This window comes from Protopterus annectens, chromosome 12.part0 (genome assembly GCF_019279795.1).
Source record: "Protopterus annectens isolate FY-2018-M chromosome 12.part0, PAN1.0, whole genome shotgun sequence".
Classification (NCBI taxonomy): Eukaryota; Metazoa; Chordata; order Ceratodontiformes; family Protopteridae; genus Protopterus; species Protopterus annectens.
Genome location: NC_056746.1, coordinates 903,522,284 through 903,540,343, shown reverse-complemented (window position 1 = coordinate 903,540,343; position 18,060 = coordinate 903,522,284).

Sequence of the window (18,060 nt, the reverse complement as noted above, 5' to 3'; positions counted from 1 at the left end):
AAAACCCTAAACATAATAGGTTGCTACTTCCCACCTGGCCACAACATCCCTCCACTTGAAAACCTCCTCAGCTGGACTACCCACCACCTACCCCAAGAAACGTTAATTCTAGGAGACTTCAACACTGACTGGCAATCCTGCTCTAGCAACCACCCAACCCATCATGTAAATCTTCATGTCTTCACCCAGCTAGTCCAGTCACCTACTAGGATAAATAACTCCAACAAACACACTACCCTTGATTGGATACTAGTCAATAAGAGCCCCCAGTCATATATAGCAGGCTGCTTATCTGACAGCCTCAGTGATCACTCCCCAACCTTCCTTCTAAGAAAACACCTTTATAAAGCAAAACCCATCATCTATCATCAAATACGCAAAAAAACTAACTTCAACCCTCTCTCATTCAGCTCATCCCTAAAAGACTGTAACTGGCAACCTCTAAAATACCTCAAACTAGATGACGCAGTTGACTACTTTAATAAAACATTCCTAAGCATCCTTAATTACAATGCCCCCATAAGACGTTCCCAAACTAGAGCACAACAATCCCCATGACTACAAAAAAAAACACCAAGTCTGAAATGAAAAACAGGGATAAAGCGTGGGACAACTGGTGCAAAACCAAAACCCCCTCTACTATGCAAAAATTCCTAGAACTACGCAATAGAACCAAAGAATTATAAAACAGGACAAAATCCAATACTACCAGTCTGCCCTTACCTCCTCACAACATAACCCCAAACAATTCTGGTCCTCAATAAACTCCATCCTCCACCCAGGTAAAGTAAGTACACCCACTCCTAACTTAACTCACTCCTCCAAAAATATTGCTACCTCTTTCAACAATCACTTCACACAAACTGTACTATCACTAGCTAGACAACACAACCCCCCCATAAACCCACACCATCAGCTAGAACTAACAATCTCCCCACTAGCTTCTCTTTCTCTCCTGTTCCTACCTCTAAAATAAAACAACTACTAACTAAACTTAAAACCACCAGATTAGCAGCATACAACCTCCCAAGTGAATACATTAAACTTGCAGCTGACGCTCTAGCCTACCCCATATCACTCTTGATTAACAGATCTCTGTCAGAAAGTTATGTTCCCACACTATGGAAAGTCTTGCACATAATTCCCCTACACAAAGGAGGCCCCTCCACAGATCTAACCAATTACCGCCCCATAGCTATTCTCTCACCACTCTCCAAAATACTAGAGAGATGCATTCATTCCCAAGTCTCAGATCACCTCCTTGCTAACAACCTCCTCTCCAACACACAACACGGTTTCCGACTTAACCATAGCACCACCACCGCCTTATTGTCTTTCTCTAACATTATCCTACAAAATAAAAATGCAGGTTATCTCTCCTCAGCTACCTTCCTAGACCTCTCTAAAGCTTTTGACATGGTCCCACACAAACAACTCATCTCTCTTCTCAATAACCTATCCTTCTCTCAACCAGTCATCAACTGGTTTCAGAGTTACCTATCTGACCGCCAACAAGCAGTTGTTTGGCAGGACAACCTATCCCCGCAACTACCAGTCTCCATAGGAGTCCCCCAAGGGTCCATCTTGGGACCCCTACTCTTCTCTATTTTCACCAATAATCTAGCCTCAGCCACAACACATGGCACACTCATACAATACGCAGATGACTCAACCATCATCTGCACAGCCCACTCCCTACCAGAACTGCAAAAAGTCACACAGGAAGCATTTTCTTCTATTGAAACTTGATTATCTGATGTCCAACTAATACTCAACCCAAACAAAACAAAATTACTAATCTTCCAACCCACCAAACTTACCCTAGACAGCTCTCACTTTAACATCACAGCAAAAGACAACACCATCATCCATCCTACAGAACACACCAAATTACTAGGGGTAGAAATAGACAATAAACTGAACTTTGACATTCACATTTCCATGACCATTAAAAAAGTGCACAAAAGCTAGGAGCATTATATAGAAATCAGCAACTACTTACCAAAGCAGCTAAAATTTCAGTAGCAAATTCTCATCTTATCTCTACCCTACTCAATGCCTCGCCAATATTTACTAACCTTAAACAATGCGATCTAAATAAGCTCAAAATCTACTACAACAAAATCGCCAAATTTGCCACAGGGGCTTCCTACCGTACTCAACACTGTCTCTCACTAGCAGAACTGGGCTGGCTAGAGCTCCCCACCTTCTTCAATGGTACCAACTCGCACTCGCCCACAAACTAATAAACCAACCACTAAAAGTCCCATCCCTCCAGAATCTACTCCAACCCTACATAACCACAAGACCACTAAGATACAGCCACAGAAACCTCCTACAGGTCACAAGAGCCATTAACTCTGCTGGAGAAGCATTATTCTCCTGCACTATAGCCAAACTCCCTCCCATCCTCAATTACCTCTGTAACTTCTTGCACCCACTTCATATCCTTACTAAAATCACACTTCAAAACTTGCCAGATATGCCCTTGCAACTCCCCCCTCTAATACCATCCACTCCCCCCACCCACTACCTCTCTCGGCCCCCCTATTAACAACCTACTCTTAGCAATATTGGCTACTCATGTTCCCAGCTACCTACCACATAATACTAACTTCTTGTAGCAACAACTGCTAATGGCTGTTATGTACCTCAAAAACAGATTATATCAATTGTGCACTGATGAATCTCAACTACATTTGTAACCATGTTTAGTATATGTCACCATATTCTAAAATTGTACTATGTCCTACAGCTGTTTTACATCTGTTTTCTTCTTGTCTTGCGTCCTTAACTGGACTAATGTCTATATTTAAATGCTATGTTTTTTAACTGTATAATGCAAATAATACTTAATGTGGAGCTTTTCTCCCCGGGCCTCCGCTGAAAATGGACCTGTGTCCAGTCGGACTCTCCCGGTCAACAAATGTAAATAAATAAATAATAAATAAGTAAGTCTTTTTCCTGAGTCCGCTCTCAGTTTGACTATACATTTTGCCTCACGTACCTCGATTCTATTTCTGATATCCCCCATTCTGTCATCTATCCTAGTTCTATCTATAATCATAAATTTGAAACTATTGGAACAATCTGTCTTCATAACATGTTTGGCTAGTGCATTGGTTGCTACATGATGTTGGATGTCGTACACATGTTCCTTTATCCTGTGCCTGAGAATTCAGTCTGTTTTACCTACATAGAACATGTTGCATACCTGGCAACACGCCAGGTATACAAGGTGTTTTGTCTCACAAGTGTCCTCCACTTTGAACCTAAATGTTTTATTGAAATCAGGATGTTCGGACTTCCCTGTAGAGTCAATGTATTTCCATTGGTTACATTTATTACAAGATTCTGTCACCCTTTGAACATAATTCATCCTACATGGGTCATTTTCTTTTGGATAACATAGCATCCTTTTGATGCTTCTCATGTTTTTAAATAAGAACGCTGGTCTGGGACCTACTATGTGTTTAATGGCAGGATCTGTTGTCAAGACAGACCAATACTTTCTATATATATCTTCTTCTTCTTCTTCCAGCTTTTCCCAAACACTGGTTTAACATTGCTTGTATACAGCACAAGGATTCTAGCCACCTTCTTCTGCTTTTTATTATCATGACTCATAGTTTCAATGGGTACTGTATCAGAATAATAGGGCTTGGCCACTGTATCCCTTAAATTGTGTACTTCTTTTATGATCGTAGAAACTTTATCTTGTTTGTATCCTCTAACCACCTATTTATTATTCTGACAGAGTACTAATTGTACTAGAGCAAGTTGTACAAGGGCTGACTGTACAGTGACTTGCTCTAAGGGGGAATAGTACAAGAGCAGCTGTTTGTATAATGGCTGTATGTGGATCTGCTCTGCAGAGATGATTTGTAAAAGGGATTGATGATGCATGGGCTCACTGTACATTGACTAGCTGTATGTGGGCTACCTGTATGGGGACTTGATCTTCAGGTTCTAGCTGTACATGGGGCATCTGTAAATGGATTAACTATATAAGGGTTAACTGTATAAAGACCAGCTGTATGTGGACTAGCTGAACAGCTGCTAGCTGTACAGGAATTATCTTTATAGGGATTAGTTGCATACTGAATCACTGTACTGGGACTAACTGTGTGGAGATTAGCTTTCTGAGAAGTACCTGTGCAAGGGCTAGCTGCAGAGAGAATAAGTTTATGGGGACTAGATGTACAGGGGCTAACTCTGTGGGAAGTAGTGGCTAGCAGTTCAATGAGCAGCTGTGCAAAGTATAATTGTAGGTGCTAGCTCTCCCAGGGTTGTTTCTTTTGGGAGTGGCTATACAATGATAAGCTGTACAAAGAGCAGTTGCACAAGTAATAGCTATATGGGAATCAGCTGTATTGGAAATTTCTTAAAGGAAACTGTCTTTACGATGATTAGCTATATGGGGGTTTACTGCTTGGGGGCTAGATGCATGGGTACTAACTATACAGGACCAAGCTATACAAGAATGACCTATACAAGGATTACCTTTACAGGAGACTAGATCTACATGGTTGTTAAAATGCAATGATTATCTGTGAAGAGGATAAGTTGCAAGGATTTGCTGTATGGAGACAAGCTGCACATGGGTCTAGTTTTACACAGGCTTACGGTACAGTGACTAGGTATATGGAAGCTAGCTGTACAGGATCTAGTGATACAGGGAACACCTCGATGGAGACTAGATGTATACAAATTAGTTCTACATGGCATAACAATACAGGGACTAGATTAGGTATTAGATCTATAATGATTAACTGTAAATACCTGACTATGCGGTGATTACTTTACAGAGACTACCTGTACAAGAGACCCTGTATATGAACTGGCAGTACAGAGGGGCTAGCTGTACAGTGAACTATGTCTTTATGAGCTGTCTTTACAGAGACTACAGGATGGAGCACTAGCCCTACACATGCTTGCTATACAGGTATACTGTATAACTATACAGGGTCTAGCTGCATGAAAACTAGTTATACACTAACCAGTATAACCGGGGTAGCTGTATTGGGAATAGCTGTTGGGGTGATAGCTGTGTGGAAGTAGCTATAATGAATACTGGCTGCATAGCTTCTAGCTGCACATGTGTACAATAATTAGCTGATTAAGGGCTGGGTTTATTAGAGAATGTAACACAAAGATTAGCTATATAATTGCTTTCCTCAATATACTGTTGTGTGAGACTGTGTCAGATGCTTCACTAATGTCTAAACAAATTGCTAAACAAAAATATCTTTCATAGTCCAAAATTTATTTAAATGACTGCACACTGGGCAAAGTTGGATCTAAAAATGATAAGCCTGGTGGGTAAAATCTCAGATAGAAAAATGTAGATTGCTGTCTTTCTCATCATTCAGCTATTGTACAGTGCCATGTTCAGTGATTAACACAAATTCCCTCCTCAGCAAATAATATTTTAGGGTAGTGAGGGTCCAGTTTATGACAAGGCACTCTCTCCCTCACTCTCTCTCTCTCTCTCTCTCTCTCTCTAACTTAATAACATCTTTCAGCATAACTGAGTTTTCTACTTTATTTAACTGAAGGGATGCTCATCCCCATCTATAACCCCATGTAATTATGCCTATGTCAGAGGCATATGTGAATGCATTAAGAATTACTCAGAAAAGACTGGATCTATTAGCACTGGTCCTGAACACATGATTTCTTTTAGTTGCCTAATGGTTTGTTCTGTTCAAATGAACAAGTCAGCAAGGAACAAGAAGTACTAGTAAAATTGCAAATGAATTCATGATAATTACTTGCCAGACCTAAAAAGCCTTAACTTGATTCTTAATCTTTGGCTTGGGCAGTTTTCTACTGCTTCCTGTTTTCCTGAAATAGCTTCTGCCATGCTTAGTTTTCAGTTAGCTGGGTTAGCAGACAGCCTAAGCTGATGTAAGGAACCTAAAATAGCTTGAACTTTAGGTTTGATGACTTTCCCTGGCTTCAAAAATATTATTATGTCACCCAAGTGGGGTCTAGGAATTCTATCCATCAGCCTCTGGAATGTTGCAGGTGCTACATGGAGACCAAAAAGGAGGACTCTGTAATGGAAGAGTACATCTGGTGAGGAAAATGCCATATTTTCCTTTGCTTCTGGGGCTACAGGAATTTGCCAATAACCTTTATTTAGGTCCAAAATGAACAGAACTGTGACACTTTCTAGGTTTTCAGATAGTGCATCCACTTGATTCATGGGATAGGAATCAAATTTAAATATGCTCATTAATTTTATGAATGCATTGCAAAACAGACCCCTCAAGCTTGGGGACCAGTACAGGCCAAGAAGCATACTTTATTATTAGTCACCGGTGTATGCACGTTTGATTTACAGTTTGAATTTCAGCCTGTATTTCTCTGGAACCCTGCATTTCCACACCACAACAGCCAGTACATCACTAGTGTGTTTCTCAGGTTCAGCAGTCACTATGCCACAGTGTGTAGATGAACTAGCTATATGGGGACTAGCTTTATTGGGCAGTACAGAGATTAGCTGCTCAGCTGCACGGGAGCTAGTTGTATAGGAACTGAGAGTACAGGATTAAGGGTTCAGGCACTAACTGCATGGTGAGTAGCTGTGCAGGGCTGGCTGTACAGGGACTAGGTATACAGGGACATGCTGTGCAAGAAACAACTGTACATGAGCAAATAGTAGGGGACTAGGTTTACATGGATTATCTGTACAATACAGGAGCTACATGTGAACAAACAAGCTGTAGAGGGGTATAGTGTATAATGTATGGGGATTAGGTTTACAGAAAGTGTGTATAGATATAGATAAGCTATAGAGGATATAGATAGAGATATAGACATATATGGCACAGGGACTAGCTGTACACAAACAAGCTTAGAGGGTTTAGGTGTATGGGGACTAGATTTACATGGAGTTTCTAAATGGTATAGGGGCCCCGATATGCATCAAGTATCTGTTGAGAAGTTTGTTATATGGGACACTGGTGCTGGTTGGCAAGTATATACAAACTGGGATGAATAATACAAAAATGGATATTTTACATGTGGTTTTAAAGCTACTGGAAAACCCATTTGGTCTGTTGAGCAGCACATGTGATGCTACAATAGTCACCCCCCCCCCACTCCCACCCCGGCATGAACATTTTTTGATATTAGAAAAAGATTTCCTTAAAATCAAAAGGGTACAGTAGAATACTTTATTTCTAAACATACTGTGTTGGCTAAAAGAGTGCCATTAGGAATTAGAGTTCTTAGGCTTCCCTACAGGAATTATTATCCCTCTCACTTCTTGAATGACTGGAAAACCCTGACTTTAATGGCAGGGCTTATATACATGCAAATTCTAATTAACTTTAACAAAAATGAAATGAGAATACTGAAAGATAAACTCTAGAAGTTATACACTGACTTAAAAATTAAAACATTGGTCTTAACTTTGACATTCTGAAGCAAAAAATTGTCAATCCACCCACACAGAGATATTATAATGTTCACAAACTAGTAACTCTTTCATGTGATGCTTCAAAGTATGTTCTTGGTGCAGCATGTCTTCAAGAAGACATACCAGTAGCCTTTGCATCCAGAACTATAACCCAAACTGAGATGCAGTATGCCCAAATTGAAAAAGAGCTTTTGGCAGTAATGTTCGCATGTTCAAAGTTCAGTGATTATATTTGTGGCAAACCTATTCAAATAGAGACTGATCACCAGCCTTTAGTGACAATTCTAAAAAAGCCAATACATTCAGCCCCAGCACATCTGCAGCGCATGATGTTAAAATTGCAGAAGTAAAATTTCAATATTGTCTATACAAAAGGCAAATATTTATACCTTGCAGATGCTTTGTCAAGAGCACCCAGACAAACAACAGAACAACATGACAAAGAGAAAACAGACCTCAAAGTCATGGAAGTCAAACATTTTTTCGATGGTTGCTGCTGATATTTTCAAAGGGAATGGTCAACATTACTTAGTGCTAGACTCTTACTCGGATAGGTTTGAAATTAACCTTCTTCTTAATCTAACATCCAGCACTGTCATTATAAAACTGAAGAGACATTTTTTTGTACATGGTAGTCCACACAAAGTTGTATATGATAATGGTACACAGTTTACAAGTCAGCAGTTCAAGAAATTCACTGAATCTTGGGACTTAGACAGACAAGAACAGCTTTGCTGATCAGTAAACAACTATTGATTTCAAATGCAAAGAACAACGGAGTGGTCAAAACCTAACTTTTGAATAAATGTCAGTCTCAAAAGTTGTACTACAATAAATCTAGCAAACCACTTAGACCATTAAGACAAGAAGAGATCATAAAGATGCAAACATTGAAAGGATATGACTGAATGGGAATTATCAAAAGTATTTGTGATGAACTAAAATCTTATATTGTACAATCAGAAGGAATAGATTTCAGAAGGAACTGAAAACATATATTCCAGTCTCCAAACCAGTGACAAAGCAGATTGCCTGTGCCAAAGATTCTGTTTCTCAGGGTGACACTATATCTGTTCCGATTTCAGAGGACAGTATATTTTCCTCAAATAATCCTGATGTCATCCTCAAAGTTCCTATTGAGAAGAATTCCCCAGAGACTGTCTCTGTTGCTAAGCCCAGTCAAAACTTTTATGTAACCAGATCAGGTAGAATTTCTAGACCCAATCCAAAATACACGGTGACTTGGACTTAAGTTCTGATTTGTTGTTAAAATTGAAGTGATATCTAGCATATACATTATCTTGTTCTCCTACTGCATGTTGAACAAATCAAAGAGGGAGGATGTAGATCATTATGTGTATTGTTACTAGTCAGCCACTGTAGCTAGATAGCACATACATATAAGTACTGTGCACATGCAAGAACAGTGCCATTTTGTACAGTCAGCCAGAGTGAATGCAGGCATGAATGGAGGTGCACATGCGAGTCTGTTTGAAGTAATGAGTGAATCAGTTAGCTTAAATACATGATCCAATTACAGTACCTGACATGTTACGCACAATATTTTAAATCCATATGTTTTATTTTCTCTTTTGAATGCATGACACAAGCGACATTATCATATAATTTTACATTTTTTAAAAGTAAAATCTTTAGACATAAGATTTGTTTAGCTATGGGTGCAATTGTGGCCCCAGATATGCTAATTTATATATGAATGCTATTTTGCTTTAGTTTCTAAAATGTGGGGGGGGGTCACAGAAGAAATGCAGGCATATTCATTAATGCCTACATTAAGTGTACACAATCTGTATTCAAGAATGGGCCCCTACCCCAATTTTTGTGCTTTCTAGTCACTCAGAAAGATTACACTAAGTGTATATGTAATCTACACCTTGTTGTAACCTGTATGAATACCCCTTGATATATAAGGCTGCAAGAAAATCAGTTAGAAAATTAAAATTAGCAGGAAAAAGATGTGAGTTATGCTTGTGATGTTGGTTCACTCAGAACTGTGTACACCGTGTAGACATGAATAAATCCTAGGGATGGTCTTTTAAGCTCTTTCTGAAATTGCACAAGTTCCAAAAGAAATGATAATGGGAACATTAGGGGAACAGAACTGGTCACAAAACACATTTTGCCATTTTCATAAGGACAGGCCCAAGGTATTTTCATTGTAACCTTTGGCTTTAAAAGTCTAGTCAGTGTTCACATTTTACATTTTTTCAATGTTTCATTGCAGAGATGAAATAAGAATGCAAATATTCTGAGAAATAATTTCTCTCTTTTTTGGCCAGTTTTCTGAGACACTAACATTCAGTGTGCAAATGAATCTCTTTAAGTAACATTAAAACACATAAAACAAGAACAAAGTAAGTGCTTTCATTAGACTGAATCACCGAACATTACATTAGACTAAATCAAATAAACTTCATTAGACAGATTGTGGTTTAGTGTAATGAAAGTGTTTACTCTATACTCATTATGGCTTTTAACATCATTATAGAAATGTGTCTGCCCCCCAAATAGCAATGACTCAATACAATAGCAAGACTATCAGAAAATGGGCACAAAAACAGAAATCATCTTCTAAGACATTTGGTTTCCTGCCTCACTGGTGTCTTTTCAATATTTTTAAACAGTTTAGTGTATTTCTTCAAATGAGCAAAAGCTGTATACATTTTTTAACTTAGACAAACAAGACAGCATTACTGAAAACATTGTTTTCAGAAGAAGGTCATTGTAAAACTAACTGACTTCTTGTGTTTTCGTAACAGGATAAGATCCAAGAAGATAAATTGTTGTATAGAAGTTTGAGTTTTATAAGGTTTCATGTTTATTGTTACTGAATACATTATATGTATTTTACATTCCAGTATATCCATATAGGAGATGCCCTCATGATATAATAAAAGGTTATCTTCAAATGCTATACGAATGCTTTTATATACCTTTCATACTTTTTAATATTTCTCTATAGAAACAATCAGGCAAGTCAAAACCACTTTTGTTGTATTATGCTGTGCAGTCTGTGTGTAGAAGTGCTTCATTAACTGTTATTAGTTAGCAGTACACCACAGGTGTATACAGGTTACTGTTATATTCAGCATACCAAGGTTTAAAACCCAAAACACATTTCATTTAGCCTTTCCTAGGATACATTTCAGAAATACATGGTCTGACTCCTAAATCAAGTTAGTTTTAAAATAACTTGCAGAAAAGATCTGCATCTCTTTTCTTCCATTAATATTATGTATTTGTTATGTTGTACTTGCCATACTACCAACCGATTGAAAAAGATTATCTCAGTTGGTTTTACCTTTCCGTTACCTTTGGTTAAAAATAATGTATCTGTGAAGAAATGACTGCTACTACATGGAACACACTGCGAAACACACTCAGCAATTTTTTAAAGGCTACTTTACATGATGACAGGACAACAGTTACAGACTGTGTGTGTGTGTGTGTGTGTGTGTGTGTGTGTGTGTGTGTGTGTGTGTGTGTGTGTGTGTGTGTGTGTGTGTGTGTGTGTGTGTGTCATGTGTATGCACTATGGGATAATTAGAGTACGTTTTCAAAAGTAAGTGGTATCATGATTTTCTGTTTTATTTCTTATTAATTATGTAATTGGACATTTTTTGTTGACTTTAGCTCTATCTTTGTGTTTTATTGCTACATATACATGACTACAGAAGTTAATAATATGATATCATAACTCACTAACTATACCCTCCAAAGATTTTCTTTGAGCCTTTGTTGATAAAATTTCAGGCTGTTTTCATGAGTATGTCATTTATTGTGTTTGGTTTCCACTGATAGGTTTACGAAAGATGAGTTATTTACAATGGGCTTCTGTTTTACTCATGTTACAGACAATTGTGATTCCTAAAACATATAGAAGGAAATTTACAGAGCATAGAAGAAAAGCAGGTGACAATGTAAGTCATTCTATTGCAGAAATAAGTACTTGCTTTCATAGGTAGGTGAAAGGTTGTCAAGCCACTACATGTGAAAGACCAGTAGACATTTTAGTGGGGATGCAGCCCTCTGTCCCTCTATCTGAGGACATTAGAATCTAGTTAGCAAACAGGGAGCTTAGCACTGCTGAAGATTTGGGGAGGAAGGAGAACCTTGATCTAGCTAATAGGTTACAACTGCAAAGAGGAAGATACCCAGCACTACATATGGCTTCAGTAGGAACCCTTGGGGTAGCCCATGCCATCACAGCAGATTCCACAGACAAATGGTGAAGCCACAAGTTCGGGTACATGTCCAGGTCTTGAGCTCAAATGTGTTCAATGTAACCAAAGGGCCAATGTCTCCCTAGACAATGTTGGGAACAAAAAACAAATGGGCCAGCTAGCAATTCTTTTCCCTAAAGCTTTATTAGGTTATCTGGATATGTAGCCACTACATCAAACTTCCACAGGGGTCTCAACCCTAGCCTAGAAGAGGGGAAATAGACCACTGCCAAGAGGGATACAGCATCAGACTACTGTTAAATTTTCAGTAATTTCAAGAGAAAAAACTTGCCTGGGCAGTAAATTCCAGTAAGGCTCTTTCAAGGCAAATCTATTTAAGAGCTCTAAGCCAGAGTTTATTTTAGTTTGAATTTGAATTTTACTTGAATTTGGAAGGCAAGCAGGGGAATGAGCAATTGACAGTGTTCAATGATATCCCCATGGATATCTTAATAGGAAATTATTTTGATAATGTAGTACCATGTATCCTGGTCATAGCAGGCAGCAGGCATGGAGGCAAGCATGTGGTGAAGTAAGCAGTAGGTGATCCAAGCAGTGCCCATAATTCCAAACAAGGCTTGTGGAAGCTAGCTCGTATCAGACAATATGAATCTAATCCACAGCTGTTGATACATATTGAAAGTGGTTACTTCAATCGGCAATAGTAGCAAGCATGAATTTGAGCCACCACTGGCAGAGGATACAAAGAAGATGAAACAAATTCAGATCTAAGACCCTACTTCGTAGAACTTCAGGGACATAGCCACTAAGACCCCTGATCCTCAAGGTCAGGGAGAGTCTGTTCTGGGGCAAGATGATACTGTACAGAGAACAGACTTCTGAAAGAGGACTAGATGGACAAGTGAGACATCATCTTTTAGAACCTAGGGTATACCATTGGGTACTTCTGGCCATAGCTCATCATATTCCCTTTCCAGGTCATATGAGCATAAAGTGCACAAAAAAGAAGACCTATGCAGAATTTCTATTGGCCAGGTATTTTGAAGGTTGTGAGAGGGTGCTGTGAGACATGTGAGCAGTGACAGAAGGTTGGGAAGGCAGAGGTAAATGTAAAGCTCCTTTTATGCATCTATCTATTACTAAGGAACCATTACAGACAGCAGCTATGAACATTATGAGGTTTCTTAGTATCTAAGAAGTATATCTTGGTGGTAGTGGTGGACTGTATTACAGAATTGTGCAAGGCAGTAGATCTGTTGGTTGATGCAGAGAAGGTAGAAAATACTGTACTACAATTTTGGCAAAGTCATCTTCCATGAAGAAACATTGACAGAGGTGGCATTTGTATGTCAGACCTCATTGCTTGTTGGAAGAAGTGTTGTAGGATTTAAACAATGTCTCTTACCATCTACAAACTAATGGTTTTGTAGACAAGGTTTAATTCTGCTCTAAAGATCATGCTGCAAGCAGTCACAGACCTGTTCAAAAAGGAATGGGACAGGTACCTGCCCCATCTTCATTTTGCAGATAGAGGGGTTTCCCAGGGATACACAGGATTTTTGTCCACAAAGTTGCTGTATGTTGAAAGGTTGATGGGACCTCTAGATTTAATTTGTCATGTGTGGGAGGGCAACTGTCAGTCCCAAATGGTATCTGTTGTAGAATATACCCCAAACTTCGGGACCAGACTTGGAGACATCATGGAGATGGCACAATAGCAGCAAACTGTCTGGTATGACTGGATAGATAGATCAATAGAGCATATTGCTGGGCTGAAAGTCATGGCTGTAAAGACTGGTAGAGATGGGTAAAGGCTGCCAGCCTAGCCATATAGAATTGTGCAGATAGTTCTATCATTTGTAAATATAAAATGCTGAACTTAAAACAATGTGGCAACATTGCCATCTGCTGTAAAGAAAGCTAAGTCAAGTATTTCTTGTTGGTCCTTTGAAATTAAAATTATTTCATCACTGCCTTTCATGTTTACAAGTCGGCCCCAGTCTGGCTAGATGAAGGCTTCCTGCATATTGTTTTAAGGCTAAAGTTAATGACCAGAATTTACATGTGGAATGTACTTTATTGCTCTAAGTGTAAAAGAATGTAAATGCAGTTTCTGTCAGCCTGGGAACACCAGGAAAGTGTAAAAGATGATGTAATGTTTATCAGAACTGCAATAGCAATTTAAACAGAGAGAACCAGACATTATTAAGCATTTTTGTCTGACTATCCAACTCACAGCACTGCCTGTTGCTCTTTGTAAGTAAGTTATTTTAGAAGTGTGTTTTCTTGTAGATAGCTAGAAGCTAGAAATATTAGACTAAGTGTTTTTCTGTGATGTCAGAACTGTACTACTGATTTATTTTAAGTATTGCTGTGTGATCCAAGAACTCTTGACTAGCGCTGACTGTGTAGTAGAAAGTATTGTCTTGTGGTTTTAATTATTTATTATTAAATATTTTAAAACCGTTTAACTGTGGCTGATTTGTACAGAGATAATTTAAGCCCTAGAGTACATTGCATATTTAGAGTTTACTGTTCAAGTCACTCTAATAAGCTTTGAGACTGTTTAGTCACACTTACCAATTGGATAATAATATTGCACAGTAATAATTGGACACCCTTTTAAGAGCCTTTGAGTAGCTGATAATTATTAGCTGGGTGGTGGCAGGGTACTACCGTATAGTCTGGGTAAAAGGAGCACAGCTGGAGAACCTGTGCCAGCCTTCCCCAGAAGTGTCTGTGTGGTTGTATAAACTCTTATCTCAAAGTGTGTGTGTGTCAGCTACTCGGGCAGGGACATGAAGCAGGGGTTGGACAGAGAGGGTGCTGGAGATTTTAGCTTGCCCAGCTAGGCTGTGATCTAGATCCTATAACTGTGCCAGTGGGGAGTCTTATTGGGGACCTGGGGAGCAAGGGAGCGACCAGCCCTGGACTGACTGTGATCTCTGTGTGCTCTTAAGGGAAATTGCACTTTACTGTGTGTATTTGTTATCTATTCCTCATATATGAGAGGCCCTCTCTGGTGGCAGTGGTTGGGATATCCACCTCACTTATTAACTGGTGGCAGTGGTTGGGATATCCTCACATTTGTGTTTGGCAACGGTGGGATATCCACATCACATATTAATTAGTTGGCAAATACTAATTGGCTTCTATTGGTGTGGGTAGAGTGAATCCTGTAGCTTGTGTACAGTGAGCTTTGAAGGTGTTTTTGTACTCTAAAACAGCCACACAGTGAATACTCAGAGTTCAGATCACAATTGTTTTATTTCTTTTGTCAGCAGAGGAGTATAGAAAGCTGACAAGGAGCCAGCTGGCAGAGATGTGCCTGGCTAGGGGACTGGTGCATGGAAACCTGACTAAGGCAGACCTGATTGCAGCCTTGGTTAGGTTACAGCTGCATCAGAAAACAGCAACGAGGAGGACAATCAGACTGGCAGTGGAGATATAATTCCCTCAGAAAATGGACAGCTCAACCTTTCTGCAGTTGACTTAAAAATCCAGCTGGAGCTAAAGAGACTTGAGTTGGAGGCCAAGCATGTGGAATTAGAAGCAAATGAAAGACTGTGATGTTTGCAGGCTGAAGGGAATGAGCAACTGTTATGTCTGCAAGCTGAGGAACAAGAAAAGCAGAGACAGCATGAGAAGGAGATGTTGACTCTTTGCCAGAGTCATGGTGGTAATGAGGAAGGTAGTAACTGGACCCTAGAAGCACAAAAGGTCAGTACATTTCTTCCGCAGTTTAAAGAGGGGGATAATTTTGAAAGTCTCATTCATATGTTTGAGAGGGTATGTAAACAGTATGAAGTTGACCAAGGGCTCTAGGTATGGTTCCTGATCCCCTTATTCCATGGTAAAGCTGTAACTGCATTAGCTAAAATGTCTGATGTTGCATGCTTTGATTATACTTCTGTAAAGAAATGTCTTTTAGAACTGTTTAGTCTAACACCTGAAACATATAGGAAAAAGTTTTGTGAGCATAGACGCAAAGCAGATGAAAGTGTGTGTGAATATGTTGCTGAATTGAGCATTTATTTCCATAGGTGGGTGAGTGGATGTCATGTCACCACTTTTGAAAGGCTGGCAGACCTTTTGGTGAGGGAACAAGCCCTTAGCACTTTGCCTGAGGACATGAGAATCTGGTTAGCTGATAGACAATGTTCTACTTCAGATGAGTTGGGGAAGGAGGGAGATCTATACCTATACCTGACAAACAGGGCAGCCCTGCACAGGAGGGGACCCCCAGTACTGCTCATGGGTCTAAAGGAACCCATGGTGGGCAGCACAGACCGCCACTACAGAATCTGCCAGTAGCAGGGGAAGCCACTAGTCCAGGTACATGTCCAGGAGCTAGGGTTAAATGTTTTGAATGCAACTACAGATGTCCACAGAGGCAAGGTGGGGAACAAAAAGGTGAGGGAGCCAGTAAGTGGGAAAGACAAAAGGCCAATAGTAGGTTGTCTTGAGACAACAGGGGTACTATACTACCATCCTGCAGATGTCCTGAGAGGGAAGGATTTGGATGAGGCAGTACCATGTGCTTATGCAGTTACACACAGTCAGGCTCAGAGACAAGCATGTGGGTTTGGTAGCCTGGGGGAGACCCAGACAGACTGCATGCTTGCAGCCAGGACTAGTGAGGTGGTTACTTCAGGGAGGGAGCTACTCTGTAGCAGTGAAACTTTATGTGAGCCACAGCTGCTTGTGGGTACTGATGGTCCCTTGGACAGAGTGACTGCAAAGGTAGAGGTGAGTAGTAGTACCCATGCTGACAATGAGGCACCACTGTCAGAGGATGCCAGACTTCCTGTGGAAGGGGAGCTGGGAAGGGTTACAAGGAGAGAGTTGAGACAGGCTCAGCTCTCAGACCCTACATTGCAAGGCCTGAGGCAGGTAGCTAGGGAGGCACCTGATTCTCAAGGGAAGAGGGAATCTGTATACTGGGACAAAGGGTTACTATACAGAGAGTGGACCCCTGAGGGAGGGCTAGAAGGTGAGAGATTACAGCAGTTGGTAGTGTCTATAGCCTACCATCTGGTGCATCTAGCCATAGCCCATGACATTCCCTTTGCAGGTCATATAGGCATAAAATGTACAAAGGGGCATATTATGCAGAATTTCTATTGGCCTGGAATTTCCAGAGATGTAACAGTGTACTGCAGGACGTGTGAGCAGTGCCAAAAGGTAGGCAAGACAGGAGACAAGGTGAGAGCTCCTTTGATGCCTTTGCCTGTGATTGAGAAGACATTTCATAGGGTAGCTATGGATATTATGGGTTGTCTGAGTACCCCAAATTCCACAGGGCAAAAGTATATCCTAGCGGTAGCGGATTATGCTACACGATACCCTGAGGTGGTGGCTTTGTACTCCATTGAGGCTGAGAATGTGGCAAATGCTTTGTTAGAGATTTTCAGCAGGGTAGGTTTCCCAAAAGAAATACTGACTGACAGAGGTGCCAATTTCATGTCAGACCTGCTGGCTTGTCTGTGGAAGTTCTGTGGGGTGAAGCACATGAAGACTACCCCCCTACCATCCCCAGACTAATGGTCTTGTTGAGAGGGTAAACTCTACAATCAAGTCCATGCTACAGGCATTTGCAGATCAGTTTAACAGGGACTGGGACAAATATGTGCCCCATCTGTTTGCTTACAGAGAGGTTCCCCAGGAAACCACAGGTATTTCACCCTTTGAGTTGCTGTATGGGCACAGGGTGAGGAGACCTCTAGATTTAATTCCAGATAAGTGGTAAGGTGAGTGTGAGTCTCACAAGGAGTCTGTTGTGGCATACATCCTAAACCTCAGGACAAGGCTCAGGGAACTCATGGGCTTGGCCCAGGAGAACCTGGCAGAAGCCCAACAACAGAAAAAGGTATGGTATGACAGGAATGCTCGAGCTAGAGAGTATGCTGTGGGGCAGCAGGTAATGGTCTCATTCCTGTCAGACACAACAAGCTGCAAGCAGCTTGGGAGGGACCCTACAAGGTGGTAAGAAAGGTAAGTGATGTTAACTGCATGGCGAAACTGCTAGGCAAACGGCAGGTGCACAGATTGTACCATGTAAACATGATGAAACCTTACCATGATAGAGAGGCCCTTGTGCTGTGCATTTGCAGTGGATTGCAGGAGGAGACTGAGGGAGATTTGGGGACTGATCTCGTCAGTGAGGCTCAGGCTGACACCTCAATGGAAGGGGTAACAATGTCCCAGCAGCTATCTCCTACCCAGTTTCGAGAAATCTGAGCAGTGTTGCAGGAATTTGGGGACATATTCACTGGGAAACCAGGGTGCACCCACCTAGTGCAGCACCAGATGGATATAGAACCCCAAAGGCCTATCAGGCAGGCCCCTTATAGGGTGCCTGAGAGAGTCAGAGAGACCCTGAGGGAGGAGGTACAGGATATGTTAGAACTAGCAGTGATTCAAGAG